Here is a 16293-nt window from a genome sequence, read left to right as displayed (position 1 = left end):
AATAATAAGCCTGAGCTACCAGCTAAGCATTTATAAGTAATATTAAGTCTCCAAGTAAATTATTTGGGAAACAACTTCTGGGTTTGGGGAGTTGCTGGTAGGACAGAAACTTCCATTTACAGGATGGTGCCAGATTCTGTTTCCAGTCTTTCCCCTTTCTGACTCCCCATGTTCTCAAAGCCCTCTGCTTCTCCATATGGTGAGGACGTCATTGTCTACCCCATTTTTGTTCTCTAGGTGCCCTGTGGGTAGGCACTCAACCCATCTATCTCTCTATTCTCCAGAGACCAGGCCAGCATATGCCTCACAGTAGGTGCCAAATGTATGCTGAGTATAGGAGGGCTGGCTGGTGACATCACCCTCTTACCTTTACTGTTTGTCACTTGGATAAAAGCTGCCTATTTGGCCCCTCTTGCCCCCCTTGGCTTCCCTTGGAAGTCCTTTCCTTATGCCGTCATCCTCTTAGGGTGATCTTTACAGTCACCCACCTTAGTCTTCTCAGCACTACTTGCTGCCTCTGCCCTCCATTCCTGGAAGTATCTTCACCCACTAGCAAACATATTTTAAAAGATCCTCTACCCACAGGCCTGCAGCAACCCTTAGATTCCTGGGGCTTTACTGCCTCACAGCCTCTGCATTACAGATGCTCAGGCAATGGGTTTCAGTGTTCACACCTTGTCTCCCCTGGCGTCCAAGGCGGAGCCTACTGAAGATGAGCCAGCCCTGCAGTGCTCAGGTAAGACTTTGAAGATCTGGTGCTGTGGTTGCTTTGTTTGCCTCTTGTTTCTCCTCTGAGGCTGGGAGACATTTCCACCTCTCCTCTTTGCTGTTCCTCATTCTAAGTGGCTCTCCTGCCTGGGTGTCTGGTTCTATTTTATTTCATGTGCATTTGGTATTTTGCCTGCATGTGTGTCCATGTGAGGGCATCAGATCTCCTGGAACTGGAGTTACAGACAGTTGTGAGCTGCCATGTGGTCACTGGGAATTGAACCCAGGTCCTCTAGAAGAGCCAATAATGCTCTTAACCACTAAGCCATCTCTCCAGCCCTGGACCATCTGGTTCTTGCTATCTTTCTGCACACTCTGTGTCTGTGGCAGCTCACAGCCCAGTTCCTCATTTGCTTTACCTCTCCCTCAATGGACACTGGCCCCTTCTCTCTGTCCACTATGTCTACCCTGTGGTTCCCCTAATGCCTGACTTTCTTTGATAACCTAAATTCAAACGTTCCGACTACAGCCATCAGTCCTTCCATCTCACTCTTTTTCCCCATCCAACATCGTAGAAGCCACCAAGACTGCTGTTCCACACCTTTCAATTCCCCCAGTTAATTTAGTGTTCCTGGCTTCTCATGCAAGCTCGATGCAGCGCCAGCTCAATGTATATGGTACAATCTCTGCCTTTAGTTCCAGAGCCTCCCTGATCTTCTGTGATGACTCCTTACAGTCTCTTCTCTATATTACTTCCTGTTCTCAACTGACCCACATGCATCATTCTGGATGCTAAATATTACTGGAAAATGTGCATTAGAAGTCTTTGTGTATGTATACATGTGAGCGTGTGTGAGTGTGTGTGTGTGTGTGTGTGTGTGTGTGGTGTGTGGTGTGTGTGAATGCAGCAGGTACACACATGCCACCTCATGCATGCAGAGGTCAAAGGACAACCTCTTTGTGTTCCCTGCTGTGTGAGACAGACTAGCTGGCCTACAAGCTTCTGGGGATTCTCCTGTCTCTGCCTTGCATATCACCACAGGAGTGCTGGGATTACTGGCATGTGCCTCTGGTGCCTCTGGCATCTTGTTACAGGAGTGGGGGCGGGGAGGTTGGGGAGTGGTGTTGCCCCACTTTTTACAGTCTCTGGTGTGTAGCTTGAGTTTTGCTGCCTTGCCCACAGTCAGGACAAATCTTGTCACCCGCCAGTCCCACAGCAGCTCAGACCCAACCAAGTAAACACAGAGACTTATATTGCTTACAAACTGTATGGCCGTGCAGGCTTCTTGCTAACTGTTCTTATAGCTTAAATTAATCCATTTCCATAAATCTATACCTTGCCACGTGGCTGGTGGCTTACCGGCATCTTCACATGCTGCTGGTCATGGCGGCGGCTGCAGTGTCTCTCCGCCTCAGCCTTCCACTTCCCAGAATTCTCCTCTCTCCTTGTCCCACCTACTTCCTGCCTGGCCACTGGCCAACCAGTGTTTTATTTATTGACCAATCAGAGCAATTTGACATACAGACCGTCCCACAGCACTGGTGCGTTAGGCTGACTGTAGAGGCAAGGACAGAATGGGGACACTAACACTCAGGTTACCTGCAAATCTCTCAGGGTGAGTCCGCAAAGTGTCCATGAGCCGGGACAAGGTTCGAAGCTCGGTCCAAAATCTGGCCAAGGTGCTGGATCTCTGGTGTGTCCATGAAGAGCTCTTGAAAATCTCGATACACTCTTGCCAAGCTGTAGAAAGGAGAATGCCTTATAAATAAATAAATAGCTATCATTTTCATAACAATACAGTTAACAGCCTTGTGCTATCTTTAAATTGCGTGCTTGACTTAGCATGGCCCCAATTTGATGGATATTTATAATTTTAACACTGACAGATGATGAGTGATTTGCTCAATATTTGAGTTGCAGGAGAGCAAGACGGCCTCGAACCCCATGTTCTCTGAGTCTATTGTTCTGAGGACGTTGGAAGATATTACCAGTGAGTCTTCCCTGCCTTCACCCAGTCCTCTGGGTTCTTCACCACCCACCCTTAGGATGGGACCCGGTGCCACACTTCATCCACAAAGTCCACCCCGTGCATACCCATCATGGCTGACTGGTCAGGGAGAATGAAGATGGGCAACTGGATGTTCAGTGTTGTGGGTTAAAAACACTCTGTGGGAGCCACATCCAAGATTCTTCTTCCTCTCAGAGGTCACTAACGACAGTTTCAGTGGAGTTTGGAGTTCATTACTTCTTCTTAAGAAGTACTTCTCACATTGTTAAATTTGACTTCCTGTGTCCCTGCGCTTCTCCAGACCTCATCTAAAGAAGCCATTGGAGGAGACAGAGATGGCTATGAGCAACCTGTGGCGGAATGTGAAGGAAGTCAGTTTTCTTACACAGTACCGCCTTCCAGAGGATGGGTGACCGGAGGAGGGGACACATGACAGCCTGGGCTGATATTAGATTCTAGGTCACATCTTGGGCACAAAGATGAAGCAATCGTGTCCAGGTGGTTTAAGCTGGAAGGTTTTTCCCCAGGTGTCCTGCCATTAAGAGGCTATTAGGTAGGGAGTTGCCCCTCCCCAAGCCTTCAGAGCCCCTCCTCTGCAGGTGGGGGCACAGACTGCAGCATCGGGGAGGGGGGGAGAATGGGGGGGTGCAAGTTCCTTCCCTCTAGGTGAGGAATCTCAGCACTTACATGGAGTTGTATAGTTTGACACAATTCCAGGAGATTCTCCCGGGGTGGGTTTTGAAAACAAGGGTTGTTTCAGATTGCAGAAAATCCCCTGAGCCATGGTAACATTCCTGCCGAAGGCATCGCCTTGTTGGGAAAATGGCCTAAAGACAGAAAGTGAAGATGAGAAGGAATTAGTCACAGAGGTCAAGTAGGAAAGCCTCGGTACTCGGCTTCTCTGCTTGTGTATGAAGCAGGGAGCATCTAATATAGGGTCGGGCTTGTGCGTGTCCTGGAGTTCATGGTAGTGAGGAGGACGAATGTTCCAGGGCAGCAGCTCTCAGCCTGTAGGTCCTCACAACAACATGACACTGTATTAAAGGGTCGTGGTCGTCAGGAAGATTGGGAACCCCTGTCCGAGGGGCTCCACGGAGGGGACTGAGCTGGAAAATAAAGTTCTGGAGGAGGGGCAAGGAGCGGGAGAGGGAGGAGGGCCTGCTGTCAGTGATGAGGGGACAGGCCTGCTGAGCTCTTTCCATGGCCGTGGGGCTGTAGGCTGGATGAGAAAGAAGCAAGGTTGCTGGGCAGGAGGTGGGCAGAGCAGTGGAGGTTAGAAACTCCAGAGGAGGGGGAGGAATGTAGCAGCTTTCATAACTCTTGGGGAGTCCATGTCACCTGCCTACAAGGAAAGTCATCATCCCAGAAAAACAGCAGGGACCTTCCAAGAAGGCTGCTCTACATACAAAGCAGGCTCTCACGGGACCTGGAGACGTCTTGAAGCTCCAGGGAACATTGAAGTGTGATCTGTACTGTGTCTCTTTTCACAGCACCATTGCAACAAATGATCCCCTAAATCAGTCATGATAAAAAATAAGTTGGGTGGCGGTGGTGCACACTTTTAATCCAGCACTTGGGAGGCAGAGGCAGGTGGATCTCTGTGAGTTTGAGGCCAGCCTGGTCTCCAGAGTGAATTCTAGGATAGCCAGGGCTACATAGAGAAACCCTGTCTTGAAAAACCAAAAAAAAAAAAAAAAAAGACCTAAATTTGTAATATAGCTAAGTTTAGAAAACAACAAAACAATAAAAAATTATATACACACAATAAAGCATATAAAATACATACAAAACAATAAAATATACATAAGAAATACATATTCAGGGATATGTTTGATTCCCAGAACTGCAGAATGAGAGAAATTAATAAGCAAACAATTCATTCTTTCAACACACCACTACAACCAAGATTGCACACATTTTAAGACACTAGAATTGGTGCAGCTTTGATGAACATCAAAGCCTCTGAAATGTTAACAGAGGTGATACCTCCATTTCAAGCCAAGAGCTTCCTAAAGGGAAGGACAGCCCAGGTCTTCTGCGGCCATACTCACACTGATGTTGACTGTAGAGTGGGTTGGCATTCCTCAGCCAGATTAACACCAAAAACAAAGACAAAGGCCACACGAGTTCCACCACGAAGCGAATCTGGAAAAAGAGAATAAAAAGAAAGATCAAGGGTGCTGAGAGATTTGGGGAGATACAGCCAGAGGAGAGAGGCCTTCCTCTGTACACTGTCAGAGCACAGGACTGGGCTGTGGTTCAATCACACCCCATCTAACACTTGGGCAACAGTGGATCACATACCCACAGCGGCCCCACAAGTCATGATGGAGCCAAAACATCCCAGTTACTGTCTTAACATTGTAGGGTCTGTGCTGATGTCTCATCACCTAATACTACAGCACGTACAATATATATAGCAATGCTACTCGATAATGACAATGTGACTGCTAGAGGTGTGTATATTTACTGTGTTTAAATCATTAATTGAGAGAAAAGTCTATTCATAAAAAACAAACTAACAAAAAACCCGTAAGTTTGAAGTGAAGTGTGATGGCATGTGTCTCTATAGTGGCAGCACTTGGGAGGCTGAAGAGTGAGTTCAAGGCCAGCCCTGATGTCATGGCAACTTTGAGACTACCCCTGTCTCAGAAACAATTCATTGTATGTAAGAAGTTGACTGTTGTAACACCAGCAGCAGCCCCGTGCATCCTGTGTTTACTGTCTCCTGCATTATTTATCTTCGTCTTGATGTAATCTTGTGTTTATTATGGCTCTAGGAGCAATAGACAACACTATGCATAAATAATATGCATAAATACCATAGAGCTATGTGGCATGGGTGTGTAGTGGGCTCTGCTGGGGTAGGTCTTTGTCGGTAAGCTTTACAAAGGTGCAAAAGGTGATGAAATGACCTAATAAGGCACTTCCCGGAATCAGTCCCATTGTTAAGAGGAGCCTGACTATTTACCTGAAGAACTTCCTTCTTTCGACCTTACTCTTCCACCACCTCCTGCCTGATTCATTACGTCAGCCAGATTCTTGTCCCTCTGCGTTCTATCTGCATCTGTTTCTGAAATTGCCTCCACACGAGGCTGACGACGAAGGATCTCAGGGCTTGAAGATGTGACTGTGTACATGGATGCAGATTTTTTTTTTCCTTTTGGGTTTTTGAGGCAGGGTTTTCTCTGTGAACCCCCAGCTGTCCTGGAACTCATTCTGTAGACCAGGCTGGCCTCAAACTCAGAGATCTGCCTGTATCTGCTCTTAAATGCTTGGATTAAAGGCATGTACCACCACCAACTGGCTATGGATGAAGATTCTAGTAAGCTCCTGGGTAATGCTGGTGCCTCAGACTGTAAAGATCTCATAATTTCTCATTCTGTGAATAAGCAAAAGAGACCTACAGAGGACAGGTGACTTATACAGTGTCACAACAGGAAGCAAAATCCAGCCTCCTGCCTGCCGGGCCATCGCTCTTCCCATCTTCGTCCCATGGCTTTGCTGCCTTTTGGTGCATGGCAGACCTTGCCTGAAGGTGGTCATTGAATTAATGAATGAACTAAGGAGTAAATGACTCTGAAATACTGTGCCCCAAAGCAAAGTCAACAGAAATCCAGTTAGTCAGCATGGTTTCCTTCAACAAGATCTGTGGTTTGAGGGAGGCAGACATACTACCATGGCTACTCCTCCTTTTCCCCAACCAGAAGAGGCAGCCGATCTCAACCTGTCCCAGAGAGCTGGTATACAGACAGAGGCTTGCTTTGGAGTTAGAGTTCTCCTGACTCCAAAAGAGGAGGCACCTGATGGGCAGCACTCACATCCCAACACTGTACAGTGGGAGGGCTGAGATGTGGACTTATGGAGGAGAAGAGGGAGTGGGGAATGTGAATTAGGGAATTAGACATGAAGGAGACATCCTAGCAGGCTGATGCTCGAAAAATGTTTGTTCCTTGCCCGCTGGTAAGGAAAAACCACATTTTTTTTTTCTGCTTAAAATAAAAACAACAAACAAAAAACCCCAGAAGTTTGGTGGCAACCCAGTTCTGACACGTCTCTGAAAACTGGTGGTAGAAACAGGTCACATGAAGCTGGGGGGTGGTGACGCACTCCTTTAACTGTACACAGTGGAGGCAGAGGCAGGCAGATCTCCTCGAGTTCGAGGCCAGCCTGGCCTACAAACTGAGTTCCACAACAGCCAGGACTATTACACAGAGAAACCCTGTCTTGAAAAAAACCAAACAAACAAAAACAAAACAAAAGAACACATGTTAAAAGAAAGCAAAAATGTCTACAGGTACATGGTAACTCTTTAAAAAGGCTGTACTCCACACATAAGCAGGGAAAATGTTAGAGGAAACACATACTAATACAGCTAGAAGACAGAACAGTAGGGCTCCCTGAATGTGCTCAGGTTTTCATGGCTTTCCTATCTACCTCTTTTCCTACAAAGTGACAAAACACCAATATTGGGCAATCCCCACCTGGTGTTTAAGGAGACTGCTCCCAGGAACACTTGCTAGCAGTTAGAATGGCTGGGAATTGCCCACAGGGCATGCAACATCCAGAGCCTCCCTGGCCTAATCCCCTGCCAATCCCCATCGCTCTTCCTATCTCTCTTGGTCCCTAGACCAACACTCAGGGGCCCATCTGCCTCCACTGTGACTCCAGCACCCAATACAAGGCAGGATTCTAGACGTCCCCGTCACACTTTTGTGGAATGAGAAGTTTTAGTCCAGGGCCTCGGGTGCTTCTCTGGAAAGCTGGAGTTGACACAGGGATTCAGGCCATCAACAGTCAAAAGACTTAATACACTGCACCCCACAGAGGCATGTATACCAGCTCTCATCTCTCTTCCAGATCGTCCTCTAAGGACGGTGGGGGAACGGGTGTGACAAGATGGCACTGTGACAGGTGCAAGAGATGAGACTGGAAGTCGCTCTCGGTGTCTTCACCAAGGAAACGAGACACTTGACTCCTGAGACAACTGCTCTTACTGTTGGCTCTCTACCAAGGAGATTACAGCCTTCGTGTGGTGTGTCAGCCTGTCAGTTGTCTGGGATGCTAACTGCCACTCTGGAAATGGCAATGTGAGAATGTGAAGATTTGGGTTTGCTTAATTTCTGAGAATCAGTTTTCTCATCTCTGAAATGGGGATGCTGTTCTGTCCTATAGTATAATGAGAATTAAGAAGAGACTACTCTGGGCCAAATACTGGGGTTCATGACACTGGGAAACCCTCCTAACCTCTCTGTGCCACAGAGGCTCATCTGTAAAAAAAAAAAGGAACGGTACCAAGTCCTGCCTCCCAGAGCCACTGTGATAATGACAGACAACTGAGCCTGGCCCATGGACCACTTACTATTGTGTCTTAAAGCCATCATAAAGGCCACGGGGGCACATGGGGGATACCAGGTTATAGACAGATGATTAAATAAATACAATAAAAACCAACAGCAGCCTCGCAGCCCCTCCCCCACACATTCATGTCTCCTCCCTTTTATGGCAGTGGTTCTCCTGTGGGTTGTAACCCCTTTGGGGTCACATATCAGATATCCTGCACATCAGAGATTTACATTATGATTCATGTGTAGCAAAATTACAGTTCTGAAGTAGCAATGAAATAATTATTTTAACTAGGCAAATGTATTTACATTTGTTTATGCTGTAGACTATTACTTGTAACTGTATAAAAGCAGGTTACCTTTCTTCATGCTGCATTTGATTAATGATGCCAGGATGTGGGTTTAATTATGAGAAGATGTGCTGCATCTGTTTCCCTCTGCTAAATAGCAGAGAATAATAGGAGAAACCTGGGCTGAAGAGAGAAGAGCAGGAAAGACTAACAAGAAGAGCAGGAGTAGAGATAGCTCAGTGGTTAAGAGCATTTAGTGCTCTTCAGGAGGTCCTGGGTTCAGTTCCTGGGAGAGAGAGGTGGTAGGGGTAGGGGTAGAGGTAAACTACTCTGCAGTGTCATGGTACTTGGACCTTTTCTTCAGTTATTTTATTTTTTGCATGTGAGTGTGGTGTGTATGTGTTTGTATGTTCCTATGTGTACAGGTGTGTGTTAGCATATTTCTGTATGAGTACGTGTGTGTGTGTGTGTGTGTGTGTGTGTGTGTGTAAGCCCCAGGCTGACATTGGGTGTCTTCCTAGTGTTCTTCACTTTGTTAACTGAGGTCAAGGTTTTCACTTTCTGAACCCAGAGTCCCTTGTTTCAGGGAGTCTGACTAGGCCAGCTTGCTCCCAGGATCTCATGTCTCCACCTCCCTGGAGCTGAGAAGACAGTCCACTCGGGTTTCAGGTGGGTTCCAGGGCCCAGAACTCTGATCCCTACACATGCATGGCAGGACTTCAGCTGCTGAGCCGGCTCCCAACTGTATTTGTGTTAATTTTTTAAGTTAGCGTACACAGTAATGGGATTATGTCATTCTCAAACACGTCATTATCCTTCCTTCTAATTTGTCCCGGTTCTGGACTACCCTGCAGGCTGCCTCTGCCCCATGGTTCCCTTCCTCTCTCCAAACAGCCCCCCTTTTGGCTTGCTATTACCCTCTCTCTCCCTTTTCCCTGAGATCTTTCCCCATTCTGTATTTGGGCATGGCTGGTCTGTGATGTCCGCTACCAGGGGAACCCGCCTCACTCCTTGCGCCTGCGCTCTTCGTCATGTCTCTGAATTTGGGCTGCTGTTCTCTCCACATGACCCAGGCCCCTCCAATGAGCAGCCTCCCTCAGTAGCCCTTACCCAGCTGCAAGCTGGACTCATGGGCATCTCAAGCCACGTCCAGAGGGACATCAGAATCCCCTCCAACTTTTTTAGGTAATTCCAGTAGCCAGACAAGGCTGAGAAACCCCATCCCAGCATAGCTGGCCGTCTTTAAGAAGCATTGGGGAAGCTGGTCCTTTTCCTCTGCGTGCAATCTGGATCCGCCGCCCTTACAGGCCACTCTCTGCACAGAGACCACCTGTCGTTCTCTCTCTCTCCACCTCGCAGAGGCAGGTGGGCCCTCCCAGCGGCTTCTTCCCCTCCCCCAGAATCAGTACCCCCAGCCCAGAAGGGCAATGTAGCCCTCGCAGCTCAAGTGTACACAGGCATGCCCTAGGGAGAAATTCCACATTGTAATAAAAACATGTCTCCAGAGTCGTGTCCCCACCCACACACACTTAAAGCATGTCTGTAACTTTAATTAAGCCCAGCCTAAAGCTCAGAAGCACCACCCCCCCCCATGGAATTTTTTTTTTTAAACTATACTGGTATTTCCTTATTCCTGCTCGCTCCCCTCCCCCCTTTACCATTCAGTCTATGTGGGGGAGGAAGGGTTCCTGGGGAGGGCAGAGTCCTGCTTGTTGTTTTTAAAACAGCCAGTTAGGTTTTCTCCCTTCCCTCTCTGTTTTCAATTTAAAAGGAGGGAGCCAGAGCTTGAGAGCAACAGCGCTGATCCTCCCTTCTGGGCTGAGAATCAGACGGGACTCAAACCTGGGCCAACGCCACCCACAGTCTGGCGCACTTGGAGCTGGTGCCCAGCCTCCTGGCACCCCATGCTCTCTTTCCCTAGTGCTGGGCCCAGCACTCAGGGGCCACGGTACCAGACACGAACCTCGAGAGTTTAGGAAGTCTATTTTTAGTTCAGCCTTCACCAAACATCCTCCTCCCCGGAAGTGGGGACCTGGGGACACCAAGGCATTCTAGATATGCAGCTCAGAGGCAAGAAAAAGCAGCATTAGTGTGCTTTACCACCTCCCCCCACGAGGGCAGATACGATTTGGCAGTGTCTCCGGAGGCAGGCGTGTGAGGGTTAAAACTCCCAAAGAAATGTCTCTGAGCTCCCGGGCCCCGCCCCCAGCCCCAGCTTCTTTCTGTTCCACCACTGGAGTCTCCATTCAGCTGTGAACAGCTCCGCCTGCCTGCCTGACTCCAAATTCCATCAGGGCGAGCGAGGGCTGTGCTCCGTTCTCCTTCGTCCAGGTCAAACACACACTCAGGCTACATATTCAATCTGAGTCTACATCTACTGTCCTGGCTGGGGAGAATTACCCAGTCACTCTCTGCTGGTGACATCTGAGCCTTGTCTGCTAGTCAGGGCAGTGGAGGTTAATGGCCATGGCTGCTATCTCGAAGTCACACACAGTTTAATCCCAGGTCTAGATCCAGCTCATCCTGACCCTTCTGAAGCTCCGGTCACCTCATTGGTACCCACAGGAGTAACTGATGCCTCTCTGTCCTTGCACTGCTGTGGGATAAACGGTGAAATGCATTTAGTACAACGTCAAACAGGCACTAACAGAAGAGGGGAGAGGGGAGCAGACACCTGAAGACTCCCACCTGCATCTTGAGAGGGTGAAAGAGGAGGGAAGGGGAACCCTGGTATCTGCCTGTTCTCACTTGTGATCTGCTCACACTAAAACACCTAACTTATAAAGTCTGAGAATGGCTGCATTATGGGCTGCCATGCTGCACTTCATGCAGAGTTATCATTTTCTAGAGGTGACTCTTTCGGAAGATCCAAGTGCCTTGAAAGGAGCCACAGACCCTTTCAAAGAGCTCCTGGGGGATTAGGAAAAGGCTCTCATCTTGCCCAGACATCCTGGATACACTGGCTATCCAGAGGCACCGGGACAAGCAGTTTCCAGGCCAGGGAAGGCGATATCAATGAAGGCGATATCAATGAAGGCGATATCAATGAAGGCGATATCAATGCGCAGGCGCGGCCCAGGCTAAGTGAGACAGGGCTCGCAGCATGGACGGCTCCATCCCCTGGGGAACACACAGTGAGGGAGAAAGTCCCCATCCCCCAGCAGGGACACGTTTGCCAAGGCGGGGAAGGGATGGAGGGTAAACCTTCCTGAGCCAATCCTGTCTCTGGAAAACCGAGTTGGCGTGCCACATCAATGGGAGCCTCGCTGGCCAGCAGTCCTGGTGCTAGGGAGGGGTGGAGGGGGTGGGGAGGGCGCGGCGGCGGCGGCGGCGCAGCGGGGGCATATTGGATTTCCTTGGCAATCCATAGAGTATTTGCACCCTGAGAGCAGAGACTGAATTGTCTCATTTATCATTGGGAACTTAGCACCTGGCACACTGCCCGGTGACTATTATTTCTTGACTGAATGAATGAGTGAACCCGATGAAGTTAACAATGAGTGTTGCTCAGGTTTTGACGGCATTTTCATTCAGGAAGGGAAATTTCTGGAAGGGACTGAGCCTTTGGTTACTGTCAGCACTTGGTCCCTGGGGGCCCAAATAACCTCCAGGCTAATTTGAAATGACACCAGCCTTGATAAGGAAAAGCAGTGTAGGTAGGACAATGGTGTCCCCAGGGTGAGCTTGGCTTCTCCCTCCCGCCACACCTAGGCCTTTGAAGCGTCTGTGTGATGTCCCTTGCTTCTTCATATGTGAGTTAAAAAGCTATCGTACCTCAACCCTAAGGTCACCAGCCTCAGAGACCCTGATTTCAGCTCCACAGATCTCTGGTCTCAGTTACATCTTAGCAATTCCTCCTCCTTCCCCTCCTGCCTCCACATCCCCTTCGGGTTTTCCTCTCCTCTCTCAGCTGCTAGCTTTATGAATAGCTGACACATGTCCATGCTCATCTCTCTCTGACCAAATCTGCCTGAGGCACGCACACAGGTCTTCAACACCCCACCACCTGGTCCCATTTCTTCCCTAAGGTTCCTCCTGACACCCAGGAAAGCCCTGCTCGGCCCACAGAAACCCACCCCAAACCATCCTCTTCTTGACCATGTCCTCTGCATGAGGTCCAGCTTTCTTTCCTTTTAGTGTAAGTGTTACATGCATGTTTGTATGTGTGCGCACATGTGTGTGTCAGGGTGCAGGTGTGTGTGGAGGCCAGAGGTCAGCAAGGGGTGCTGTCCTCTGTTCTTGGCCCGATCATTTAATCTCAGCCCTCCCCACCTCTCACAGCAACCCCACCCCAGGCTCCTGAAGTCATTCCATTTCTAGAACTCCGCAAGGCACTGGGACAGCCATCTTTTCCTACCTTCTTTTCTTCTTCCTCCTTCTTCTTCTCCTCTGTCTGCCTGTCTGTCTGTCTCTCTGTGTCTGTTTCTCTCTTAAAACAGGATCTCATTTATCCCAGATTGGCTTTGAACTCACTATATAAGTGACCTTGAATTTCTGACCCTTTTGCCAGGTATGTACCATCATGCCCAGCTTATGTGGCCCTGGGGAGCAAATCCAGGGCTTGGTGCATGCCCAGCAAGCACTCTCCCAACTGAAGTACGTTCTCAGTGCCATTTCTTTATGGATATGTATTTATTTCTTATCTCTTCACGGAAAAACTACAGAGGAGCTGTTTGCAGCAGCTCTGGGGGAGGGGGGCTCTGATCCCCTGCATTTCTCCTGGGATATTCAGCCTGCATTACTTTACATTACTCTGGGTTCTCAAAATATCCTTCAGGTTTCCCCAGCTATCATAGAAACCAGTTCAGAAGGAACACACACCGAATGCCTTTAAATCCTTAGTCTAGCCCACTAACGGGGTGTGGGAGAATCTGTGGTTAGCGGCAGGGTCACACTCACGGAACCTCTAACAGCCTCTGGAAGGCAAGGTTATTTTTCTCCCCATAAAGACAGAAACAACGTGCTCAGTGACAGTGTGACGACCGACTCAGGGAATCGCGTCCCGATTCCTGCAGGGCTCCTGTGTGAAGACATCCCACTCTCCAGCGTGAGGAAATTGTTCTTACTGAGCGGCCAAGCCAGCCAAAGCCTCCTTGCCTTTCTTTGGGTTAGTTTTTCAGGGTTTAGGAGGCTTCCCCCGTGTAGTGAGAGCTGGACCAGCAGATGTCAAAGTGGGAGGGGGTTGGGGTCGCAGTGGATTCCTCTGCTGGGCAGAGGACAGGATATTTTTCATACCGTCAAGGGCAAGAGAAGCATGTCATCCTGTGGAGGGCACTTGTTCAGAGAGGCTCACAGAGCAGCTGAAGGCAGCCTCAGAGCTAAAGGGCAACCAGCTTTGGGCCCCTCCTCCGTTCTTCCTCCTCACACCCCACCTCCACCCACCCCATGTGGTTACCTTTTGTCTCTTCCGCAGGGTCCAGTTCTTCCAAAGCAAAAGCTGTATCTGTCTGAGGAAGCCCATGCTGCTGACCACCCTGGGACCAGGGATCACTGTGAGCCTCAGACACAAAGGCCACTGGACCGCCTCCAGCTCAGACTGCTGTGTCCTTCTGGTGATTAAAGGCCGCTTTTCCCCTTCAAGCATAATCCCTTCTAATTACCTGTAAGCCCTTTGTCAGGGGAAGGAGGCAGGCCATGGCTCCTTCTCAGAGGGAGACAAGCCCTAACTAAATACACAAGTGCTGAGCACTGAGGATACAGATGGGACACTCAATGGGAGGCCAAGAGCCTCAGGTACCCTCCTCCGTCAGACATCAGAGGGGCTCCTGGCATTTCTGAGGAAGACGCCTTCACTCTCTCTGAATGTTAAGTTTGGGACAATTCCACTTGCTCACCCAGAGGCCTCCCAGTGACCTAACATAGGCCAGCATCCTGGATTTGACCGTCTCCCCCTTAGTGAGGAGCTAAAGTGACCCCTTCTTTTTCAGCCCTTTGTTTTGCAATATAATAACTAAAAGTCTGGCCAGCCAGTCCTGGCTACCTGGAGTAATCCAAACTCAGCAGGACAGGAACAACGTCTGCCGCGGGCTGGGACAAGGTACTTACCACCATTCCAGCTCAGCAGGGTGTTGCCAGTTAGACTGACCACTGGGTGATGGAGCTGGAATGCCAAAGACACCCCAAACATGTCTCTTTGGTACTTCCCCATGGAAGTTTTGCCTCTGATTCCTCAAATCTCAGGAATATGTTCTCTTTGAATAGTCCCAAACATTAAGACCTTAATGTCTAGGAAGGAGACCATGGCGTAGGGTGGATACTGACTTGGTGGCATTCGTGATCTGTTTGTAAACGTGGGACGAGGACTTGGACAGCCTAAGAATGTACGAGAGCAGCCTCGGGGGGCTGACTGGCTGTGCTTGGCAAAGCTTCCAAGAACAGAGAGGGGTCCTGTTTTGAGTGTTTGAAAGTTCCTCGGAGGTAGTGGCATTTAATATAGGGCTCTGACCAACACAATATGCATACATTTAGGACGTGATATAACTGTAAACTGCCTTTGCATATCTTGTTTTTATCAACATTACAGTCTTGTAGCTGTCTGCTTTGTTTTACAGAGAGGCAATCTGAAGCCTCATGAAATAGGTACTTTGCTAGTTGTTTACATGTGATAATACTGGGTTATTGAAGTAAGTAGCCATGAAAAGACCGGGAGGCAGGAATGTCATCTTATTCTGTTGAGGGAACCACAAGTTATAAGGACGGCTCCAGTGGGATACGGATGGGAGATACTGGAAGAAGAGGCTATAAAAGGGAGACAGAGACCAGACTCAGAAACTCACGCTGATGACTGATTCCACCGAGATTAAATGAGCAACTATGAAGTGATCTCTGAGCGGCTCCCTAGTGCAGGGCACCCCTAAACAGAAGCAAGCTCTGGACAGAGTCATTAAGCACTTCTTACATGGGCAAGTGTGTGGTTTTTATCATCCAGGAAAAGATAAAATACTCTAAGCCAATGCCTGCCAGAGACAGCTACGTGGAGCAGGCTGCCTGAGAGAAAGCAGGGAGTGTGACCAGAGTCACGTAAGGGGAGGGGAGGGGCCGGAGTGACTGGAAGCAGAGACAAGGCAGACAGCAGACTGGAAGTGAGTGGTGAGGAGGAGGAAGAGGTCAGCTAGAAGGATGGGACTTGGCGCTGATTGGCTGGATAATGAGAGAGGGTGGCCCTCAGAGAGAGGCATGACATGGAGAGCCAACTAGGTATGTAGAAGAGATGTGCACTTAATTCCGATTTTTGTAAAGTTGGTATCATGAGACAGTTCTAGGCTGGCCTGGAACTGGATATAGAACTGAGGATGACCTTGAACTCCTGATCCTCCTGCCTCCACCTCCCAAGTGCTGGGGTGTCAGGCCTGAGGTAGCCCGGCTAGCTACGTTTCGGTAAAGCTGAAGTCCCTGTGATGTGTGCTGCATTGAGATGTTTAGCCAGCAGTGAATACCTGGGTCTGGAGTCGTGGACCAACTTGTAGGATGGAGGGAGAGGCTTGAGACTCATCAGCACACAGATGATGACTTGGCAGATGCTTGGAGAGTATATGAGATCATGGTGGGTCTGGGTCAGCTGGGGAAGGAATGAGTTTTCTTCCAAATTACTCAAAGATGGAGAAGTTACAGCCATCAGATTTTCAGCTAAGTAAAATGTCTCCTATTAGAATTTAAATAGGCCACTTGGAACTGAATTAGAAAGTGTTTTATGGCAAGCACAGTTGATAACAATCAAGTAGCGTTTTTCCATGGTTTCTCTCTGACTGGAGCTCCTCTTGCCTGAACTAATGCTGGCGGAAATTGACTGTTCCTCCTCTTCATTGTGAGACATATGTAACAGAAAATCACCATTTTAGTCAGTTTAAATTATATAGTTGAGGAGTATTAAGAATGTGCCCCCATTCGGCCATCACTACCACCCATTTCCATAAACATTTCTTACTTTACAGTATTAAAACC

General features: G+C 48.8%; 1 pseudogene; it reads right to left on the bottom strand.

Annotated features, from left to right (window-relative positions):
- The window catches only part of LOC114701368, a 139641-nt pseudogene extending 125815 nt beyond the window's left edge, over window positions 1-13826 (bottom strand).
- Between the last annotated feature and the right edge of the window lie 2467 nt (window positions 13827-16293).

Source organism: Peromyscus leucopus, unplaced genomic scaffold, assembly GCF_004664715.2.
Source record: "Peromyscus leucopus breed LL Stock unplaced genomic scaffold, UCI_PerLeu_2.1 scaffold_523, whole genome shotgun sequence".
NCBI classification, from domain to species: Eukaryota; Metazoa; Chordata; class Mammalia; order Rodentia; family Cricetidae; genus Peromyscus; species Peromyscus leucopus.
Note: the sequence above shows the minus strand (reverse complement) of the source record. Positions and strands in the feature narration are given on the sequence as shown.